The sequence below is a fragment of the Bos indicus genome, chromosome 11 (assembly GCF_029378745.1).
Source record: "Bos indicus isolate NIAB-ARS_2022 breed Sahiwal x Tharparkar chromosome 11, NIAB-ARS_B.indTharparkar_mat_pri_1.0, whole genome shotgun sequence".
In the NCBI taxonomy this organism is placed as follows: domain Eukaryota; kingdom Metazoa; phylum Chordata; class Mammalia; order Artiodactyla; family Bovidae; genus Bos; species Bos indicus.
The window spans coordinates 42,702,843-42,712,554 of record NC_091770.1 but is presented as its reverse complement, the minus strand read 5'-3'; the positions used below and the strand labels follow the sequence as shown (position 1 = coordinate 42,712,554).

Genomic DNA, 9,712 nt, shown 5'->3' with positions numbered 1-9,712 from the left:
GGGGTCTCATGCTAGATTTCTGAGTCCTACTTCCTGTTCCCTCCTGTTACATGAGCACCTTTGGGCTGGGACAGGAATTCTTCCTTCACAGCCAGACTGTGTTGCCTGAATTGTGGTCATTAAAGTATCATGTAACATGATCCTGCCTGGGTGGCCCCAGATCAGATAGAATTAATATTTCATGATCCCTTCTGTGGCGGGTGCTGGCAGGGAGGGGACACAGGCAGGGAAGTGTCCCTAGGGCCCATCCCAACACTCTTTAGCAGCTTTATGATGGTCCTCTGCCTTAGGGTCGGGGCCTCTGGAATAGCATTTGGTTGCTTTTGCCTCCCAGAGGTTTACCCACCTTCCATCCTTCTCTTCCTGCTCAGCCCCCATTTCCTAACTCACCCGAGAGATGGTAGGAAAGCCTTCTTGACTGTGTCATTGGTGGACATCTGAAGGTGCATTGTTCATCCTCAGTCCTGGTTAATTACCTCTTGGTGTGTTAGATTTTATTCCTGTGATTTTATCTCCTTCCCCACTTGATCAGATCAGATCACTCTCTCAGTCGTGTCCAACTCTTTGCGACCCCATGAATCGCAGCACGTCAGGCCTCCCTGTCCAACACCAACTCCCGGAGTTCACTGAGACTCACGTCCATCGAGTCAGTGACGCCATCCAGCCATCTCATCCTCTGTCGTCCCCTTCTCCTCCTGCCCCCAACCCCTCCCAGCATCAGAGTCTTTTCCAATGAGTCAACTCTTCGCATGAGGTGGCCAAAGTACTGGAGTTGCAGCTTTAGCATCATTCCTTCCAAAGAAATCCCAGGGCTGATCTCTTCAGAATGGACTGGTTGGATCTCCTTGCAGTCCAAGGGACTCTCAAGAGTCTTCTCCAACACCATAGTTCAAAAGCATCATTTCTTTGGCGCTCAGCCTTCTTCACAGTCCAACTCTCACATCCATACATGACCACAGGAAAAACCATAGCCTTGACTAGACGGACCTTTGTTGGCAAAGTAATGTCTCTGCTTTTGAATATGCTATCTAGGTTGGTCATAACTTTCCTTCCAAGGAATAAGCATCTTTTAATTTCATGGCTGCAGTCACCATCTGCAGTGATTTTGGAGCCTAAAAAAATAAAGTCTGACACTATTTCCACTGTTTCCCCATCTATTTCCCATGAAGTGATGGGACCGGATGCCATGATCTTCGTTTTCTGAATGTTGAGCTTTAAGCCAACTTTTTCACTCTCCTCTTTCACTTTCATCAAGAGGCTTTTGAGTTCCTCTTCACTTTCTGCCATAAGGGTGGTGTCATCTGCATATGTGAGGTTATTGATATTTCTCCCAGCAATCTTGATTCCAGCTTGTATTTCTTCCAGTCCAGCGTTTCTCATGATGTACTCTGCATAGAAGTTAAATAAACAGGGTGACAATATACAGCCTTGATGTACTCCTTTTCCAGTCTGTTGTTCCATGTCCAGTTCTAACTGTTGCTTCCTGACCTGCATACAGATTTCTCAAGAGGCATGTCAGGTGGTCTGGTATTCCCATCCCTTTCAGAATTTCCCACAGTTTATTGTGATCCACACAGTCAAAGGCTTTGGCATAGTCAATAAAGCAGAAATAGATGTTTTTCTGGAACTCTTTTGCTTTTTCCACGATCCAGCAGATGTTGGCAATTTGATCTCTTGTTCCTCTGCCTTTTTTAAAACCAGCTTGAACATCAGGAAGTTCACAGTTCACATATTGCTGAAGCCTGGCTTGGAGAATTTTGAGCATTACTTTACTAGCGTGTGAGATGAGTGCAATTGTGTGGTAGTTTGAGCATTCTTTGGCATTGCCTTTATTTGGGATTGGAATGAAAACTGACCTTTTCCAGTCCTGTGGCCACTGCTGAGTTTTCCAAATTTGTTGGCATGTTGAGTGCAGCACTTTCACAGCATCATCTTTCAGGATTTAGAATAGCTCAACTGGAATTCCATCACCTCCACTAGCTTTGTTCATAGTGATGCTTTCTAAGGCCCACTTGACTTCACATTCCAGGATTTCTGGCTCTAGATCAGTGATCACACCATTGTGATTATCTGGGTCGTGAAGATCTTTTTCGTACAGTTCTTCTGTTTTCTGTCCTTTATCAAGCCCATCTTTGCATGAAATGTTCCTTTGGTATCTCTGATTTTCTTGAAGAGATCTCTAGTCTTTCGCATTCTGTTGTTTTCCTCTATTTCTTTGCATTGATCGCTGAAGGCTTTCTTATCTCTTCTTGCTATTCTTTGGAACTCTGCATTCAGATGTTTATATCTTTACTTTTCTCCTTTGCTTTTTGCTTCTCTTCTTTTCACAGCTATTTGTAAGGCCTCCCCAGACAGCCATTTTGCTTTTTTGCATTTTTTTTCCATGGGGATGGTCTTGATCCCTGTCTCCTGTACAATGTCACGAACCTCATTCCATAGTTCATCAGGCACTCTATCTATCAGATCTAGGCCCTTAAATCTATTTCTCACTTCCACTGTATAATCATAAGGTTTTTGATTTAGGTCATACCTGAATGGTCTAGTGGTTTTCCCTACTTTCTTCAGTTTAAATCTCAATTTGGCAATAAGGAGTTCATGGTCTGAGCCACAGTCAGCTCCTGGTCTTGTTTTTGCTGACTGTATAGAGCTTCTCCGTGAAACACTGTCCAAATCCAATTTGTCTTTTCAGGCGCATTTCAAATCCCGTTTCCTCCAAGAAGATATCCCTATATACCCCAAGCTGATGTTACCCCTGGACGCAACACACACTGTGTACCTGCCTGTGCACTCTCATGTGACTTTACTAATAAGTGACAGTGGCCACTTCCTGGCCTTGTTTAAAAGAAAAAAAATTTTTTGATTAAAAACTCGGAGTGAAGCAGACAAAACCTGATAATATTAGACTTGAAAGAAAATGAGGGCTGGCCTCTGCAGAGCATGGGATGTGGTACAGTCTGATATATAAGGACCAGGACTCAGAAAGTGGCAGGGTTCCTGCTTCCTTCCCTCTGCAGGCTTTCTCCTGGCCTTCGATTTTATCTGTCCTTCCCTGGATCAGGATCCAGAATTTGGGACCTTGGACTGAAAGCCTGTGGTGTGACAATTGTGAAGAAAAACTGTCACAATTAAGGAAGATGTCTATTACCTTGACAAAGGATTCAGTTTAAAGAGTGGGGAAATAGAGGAAGAGAGAAAAAGTGAGACGGGGACCACCTGGCTTTTAAATAATAGGTAATTTACTTTGGAGAAAGTTATACACTGTGGAAATACTAAAAAGAGAACTTATAGCCTCAGAATAGTCAGCGAATGTAAATCAGTATGGCAGCAGGACTTTCATTCACCAGCTCTTTCATGCTCCTTTTTGGGGAGGGCCACCATGGAGGCTCTGGAGAGAAGGGGGAGAAGCAGCAGACTGGGAGCTTGCCCTCTAGAAGCTTATGAGGCTGCATGGCCTGGAGGCAGGATCTCTGATCTGAGGACGTGAATCCTCAGTCTGTACCAGATTCCTCGCCTGAAGACCTAAGGGTGCTGCAACTAAGATGATGTGTCAGACCGCATTCTCCTCTAAAATTCTGTAACTCTGCTGAAGGATGCGTATTGTTGTTGTTCAGTCACTAAGTCTTGTCCAACTCATTATGACCCCATGGACTGCAGCATGCCAGGTTTCCCTGATCTTCACTATCTCCTGGGATTTGCTCAGACTCATGTCCACTGAGTCGGTGATGCCATCCAACCATCTCATCCTCTATGTCCCCCTTCTCTTTTAGCTAGCCTTCAATCTTTCCCAGCATCAAGGTTTTTTCAAATGAATACACTCTTCAAATCAGGTGGCCAAAGTATTGGAGCTTCAGCTTCAGCACCAGTACTTCCAATGAATATTCAGGGTTGATTTCCTTTTGAATTGACTGATTTGATCTCCTTGCTGTCCAAGGGACTCTCAACAGTCTTCTCTGTCTTCTGGCCTGGAGTTCCATTCACCGCCTCCACCTTCCGACCTGCACTGGTTGTGGGCGAGACGATCACTGCGTTCCATTGTCTCGCGGCCCTTGTGGCGCCTGAGCCTGCAATGTTGGGTCCCAACGGGGACCTGGGCACGCCGGTGTAGGCAGGCGCTAGAGGTGAGGAAGACGGCTTTGGGGAAGCAGAATACGCTGCCATCAACTCCATGTTCAGTTCAGTTCAGTCGCTCAGTCGTGTCCGACTCTGCAACCCCATGAATTTCAGCACGCCAGGCCTCCCTGTCCACCACCAACTCCCGGAGTTCATTCAAACTCATGTCCATCAAGTTGGTGATGCCATCCAGCCATCTCATCCTCTGTCGTCCCCTTCTCCTCCTGCCCCCAATCCCTCCCAGCATCAGCGTCTTTTCCAATGAGTCAACTCTTCGCATGAGGTGGCCAAAGTACTGGAGTTGCAGCTTTAGCATCATTCCTTCTAAAGAACACCTAGGACTGATCTCCTTTAGAATGGACTGGTTGGATCTCCTTGCAGTCCAAGGGACTCTCAAGAGTCTTCTCCAACACCACAGTTTAAAAGCATCAATTCTTCAGCATTCAGCTTTCTTCACAATCCAACTCTCACATCCATACATGACCACAGGAAAAACCATAGCCTTGACTAGACGGACCTTTGTTGGCAAAGTAACGTCTCTGCTTTTGAATATGCTGTCTAGGTTGGTCATAACTTTCCTTCCAAGGAGTAAGCGTCTTTTAATTTCATGGCTGCAGTCACCATCTGCAGTGATTTTGGATCCCAAAAAATTGACTCCATGTTGGACCAGATCAACTCCTGGCTGAACCACCTGGAGGAGAAGAATGACCACCTCCATGCCAGCCTCCAGGAACTGCTTGAATCCAACTGGCAGATGTGCCTTGAGTTCCAGCAGCAGCTTGGAGAGACTCCCAATGATGCCAGCCCCTAGGCTCTGGCAACCCCCAGCCAGGCCCCAACCCTGACTTGCTGGGCCAGGCTCTGGCCTGAACTCTCACCACCTGGCTTAGATACCTTCTCAAGGGCTGGCCGACAGATCTCCTGGGGGGGTCTGCCTGCCTACGCCACCTTTCTGATACTTCCCTTGGTGTGCCTGGGCCAGCCCCCACCTCCCAGCATCCCCTCCTGGAGCTAGGTGTGGGCCAGCGGCTCATCTACCATGCCTGCCTGCCCAACTCCTAGACTCTCCTCACTCTGCCCAGGCCTTGAGTGTCCACATTAAATGGGTCTCCAACACACACACACACACAAACACACACACACACACAAAGGGTCTTCTCCAACACCATAGTTCTAAAGCCTCAATTCTTGGGCACTCAGCTTTCTTTATGGTCCAACTCTCACATCCATACATGACTACTGGAAAAACCCATAGCTTTGACTATACAGACCTTTGTTGGCAAAGTGATGTCTCTACTTTTTATACTGTCTAGGTTTGTCATAGCTTTTCTTCCAAGGAGCACGTGTCTTCTAATTTCATGGCTGTAGTCATCGTCCACAGTGATTTTTGAAGGATATATACACTGAGAGTCAGATCTGGTGTTGTTGCACAGGGAGGTGGGTGGATATGGGGCAGACCTGGTGGGATCAAGATGGGGGGAACAGGAGGGCTGGAAAAGGGGCACTGTCAAAGGTGGGTGCAGAAATTCTGGTCAGGAGTACTCAGCATGGTGTCCCCACACCATGTGACTAAGAGGATTTCTGTAGGGAGGGTGAATTGTGAGGCTCGGTCCAGGTGGTGGGCAGCATGGGATAGCAGCCTAAAAAGTATGCACTTTGACACTGTAGGTGTGAGGAAGCCAGTGGAAGCAAACCCTTTCTGTTGCCTGGAGCTCGCCTCTCTGTGATGGCTCATGAGGGCCTCCCAGGAAGGTCACAAGTTTTGTCCAGTCCATTCTCTAGGCCCTGGAGTGCTAGTAGACCACCCTGCTGTCAAAGCAGAGGGTCCTGTGGGCGTGGGTGAGAAGGAAGCCCACCTGGGGTGGGGAGATGTTGGGTGGATAGATTTACTAATCAGCTTTAGAAGTGAAGGAAAGGCCGAGAGTTTATTAGAGGCCTCTTTTAAAATTCATATTTACTTTGCCTGTTAGTAGGTTCAAGGCTTTAAAAGTTAAGCAGATGAAGTCAGTTCTGCCTCTCCCATCCAGATGTCTCTGTAGGCTTTCTGGCTCTTGCCTTTTAAGAAAACACATGTACACACACGCACACACACACACACACACACACACACACACACACAGCTTGCAGGTGACTGTGGGGGCGTGCCTGGCTCAGGCTGAATCCTGCAACATCCCACCCAACGTAGAAGTAAGATTGGGGCAGTAGTTAATCATTTAATGAACCCAGAGTCCTGACCCCAGTGTTCCATGCCAGAGGGTTCAGGCCACCAAATGTCCCCCAAAGTGGGATGTTTAATTAATGTCAGCATTACTATTGCTGTCACAGGGAGGATAACCCAGCATCAAAACGTGCTATTGACCAATGTAGTACACCTTTATTTGTTCTCTTCTTTCTAGTGTATTTCCTAAATGCACAAGTAAAATGGGTATTTGTAAGTTCTGGGGATTGCATATTGAAACTGTTATCACCATGCAGGCCACTATAACAAACAATACTGATTATAGAGCAGGGATATATTTTGTAATTATAATGCTCTTCAAACTTCTCTGATTGACACACAATGTATTTAAACAGGATGATCAAAAATTACTTTCACAGCGCAGGCCTTGTCTTCCTCTTGGAAGCACCAAAGCTCTCTTCAGTAGGTAACGGCCACCCGGCTGCCTTTGAGCAGCTGTGTCGAGGTGGGATTCAGTTTCTTTGGAGGTGGGGTGGGGCGGGGGAGACACCCCAGCTTTTAAATCAAAGACAATTCAGTTTAGAGAAAGATGTACCTTGTGGAAATAAATAGGAGGAGGCACAGTGTACTGTCAGCTGGCCGTTTTAAATCAATAATGCAGGCAGTCCATCTTGCATGCCCATTCAGCTCCCCACTCATCCTGCATGAGGGGGGAGGGGCACCTGCCTTCCAGTGGGGTCCTGGAATAGAAGCCCTTGTGGGGAGATGGCCAGGAGTGCAAGTGGATCCTGCTCTGCCCTTCAAGGCCTCTCCAGAGCTGGCCTGGCAGTGTGCCTGGCAGAGGTCTGAGGATGTTAATATCTGGTACCTCCAGATCACATCAATCTGCACCCATTATTTCGCCAAGCAGGGACACCTGGATGGGAGGCTCTATTTTCTTTCAGTGGTCCCTGGCTTATAAAACAAAACCAGCAAAGAGCATGCAGTTCCTTTGAATCTTCTTCTGGTGTGCCTAACAGGGGTTTCTCAGAGTGCCAGTTACTGTGGGAAGACTCTGGGATTTAAAAATAAAAATAAAAAAGCAAGCAAGCACGGCAGCATTTTTTAATCATCTTCTTTGTTTACAAAGTGGTGACATTCAGTCTTGAATCAAAGGGAACAGTTTCCAGGTAGAAAAGTCTCGTGTTTGTTTTTTGTCAGCTACAAGCATGTCTCTCCTCCAAACTTTGCACAAAATCAGCTTACCTTGATTTAAGCAACAAAGGAAGGGCTGGGGGTTGGAAGGGTGGGAAGGGGGGAAGCTTTTAAAAGATTATCCTTTTGGAGTTTTGATAGATTAAGAGAGTGATCAAACTAGGCAGCATCTTAATAATAGGGCCATGTGAAGTTTGGCTAGATAATGGAAGCTCTTTTGTCAATTTCCTGTAACCTGTACTTGACAGGGCTCAGGAAATGGCACGACTGGCCCACCTTTGATACCTAGAAGGGGCTTAATGAGATTTAAAGTTGCAGCACCATGACTGGAGTTTCCCACATTAGGTATAAGTTACACACAAAGTCCTTCTATGCACCAGTTCTTAGCTAGCTTTGTCGCCTGTCTGCAGAATTCAGAATGTGTTTTCTCTATAGAAGTAACAGCTGAAAGTGGGCAGCTGAATTTCCGAACAGAAATTGTTTTTCTAAGAAGATTTTTTTTTTTTTTGGTTCCATTCAGGACTGTGTCTCTGAAATATTATCTATCATAAAAAAAACATGACATGAATTTACTATGGCAGTCAGCTGCAATTTTTAAATACACTCGTTAGGTCAGTGCATAACGTCTTCCCTTCCCAAAGAGACAGGGAAGAAGAGAGGGAACATCAGACTGCTATTTCTTGGGGGTGGATAGGGAGGGGCATGGGCTAGGCCATGCCAGAACGTGTGAGCTCAGATGGGGCCCAAACATTTCTGATGGAATATTTGAGCTGGAAATATTCAGTGTGAAAGATCCTGCCTCAAGGAGTTCTCCGTCAGCCAGAAAGGCTCTGGGAGTCATGAGTAGTTGGTGTGTGCATGTAATATGGGTTTGAGGATGGAGCTGTTTGGGCAGCTTGTGGGGGTTACAGAGTCAGTCTTGTTAACCTTTTATGACCTGAAGGGGACTCTTCAGGGGACTCTCACAGAAGCAGAAAGTTCTGTCTGGCGTAGTAGTGATTCTGGTGAGTCTCTGATGGAATAGAAGAGACCTCAGTTAGAGTGGGTGAGAAATGCTCTTAGAATCCTGTTCATTTTGGTGCCTGTCTCCCGTGGGCATTCAGCCTGGCTGCCTGGAGGCAGGAAGCTCCTCTACTGGCTAGGAGGCTGGAGATCCAACACCATACCACCTGCTGAGCACAGACCTCCCTTCCTGGGGCTTGGCTATTCTGTACTCTCTGTCACTTCCAAGTAAAAGCTGCTGTTTTTGGTCTTCTTTAGCACTTTGGTTATCTGCACACTTGTAGCAGTGGCCCCTGCTCTTCCCCAGTGGGGTGACCACGGTACTATGCCTGTATGTTGTCTAAAAACAGAATCAGACCATGACTGCTGCCTCCAGCTTTTGGATTGAATGCCAAAATGTTCATGTTCTCCAAAGAATCAAGGCCTAATAAGCATCTTAGGATCCAAATCCATAACCATGTTGATTGATATTTAAAGGGGTAAAGCTCCCAGGAATATTTAAAACTGATCCTCAAGATACACAGTATCTTGGTTTTGAATTGTCCATAGACGCACTTAAGGAATCAATGAAAATAAGTGGGATGGATAGGTCTTGTTAGAGTGCAGATTTTTCTGTTTTACCTCATCCAGCCTTATAAGAATGGATTCTGCTTCTTTATTTTCCATCTGATGCTCATGATTTATAAATATCAGGTCTCCCTTTGCCACCACTGGACTGGCATCAGCCAGCCTTTCTCTCTGGGTTTTTCTTCTGTGGTTTTCAATACCACTTGGGAGAAATCAAATACAAACTTACCTATTTTACGATAGGCTGGAAAACTTGTATGTGTGTGTTTGTGGACATCTGTTTAAAATATATGCAAATAGAAGCCACTGAAACTTTCACACATAACTCCTAAAAATGTGTGAAGAGCCAGGTAAGGGTGGAGGTTCCATGCCCAGGCACCCTGGATAGACCTGGCCAGTGTGACCACGGGCCAGTGGCTGCTGGCTACACCAGCTGGGATGAAGACCAGCATACACAAGAGCTTGGTGGCAACCCGACCTCCGCCCAAGCACCAGTGCCTGCACGTAGTAGCTTTGTGATTTTGAAAAATCACTTAGCCCTTCTGAATGATGCTTTTAGCTGTGAAATGGAGATAAGACCTACCTCATGAGGTTGCTCTAAGCTTTCCATTTTTGGGACTACAAACCACATTAAGAAATGCAATTTCTATCATAACCAGG

At 46.1% G+C, this 9,712-nt stretch overlaps 1 pseudogene; it reads left to right on the top strand.

The window, feature by feature from the left end:
* The first annotated feature begins 4,066 nt into the window (after nt 1–4,066).
* LOC109566021 (bublin coiled-coil protein-like) lies at nt 4,067–4,921 on the top strand (annotated as a pseudogene).
* The last annotated feature ends 4,791 nt before the right edge of the window (nt 4,922–9,712 follow it).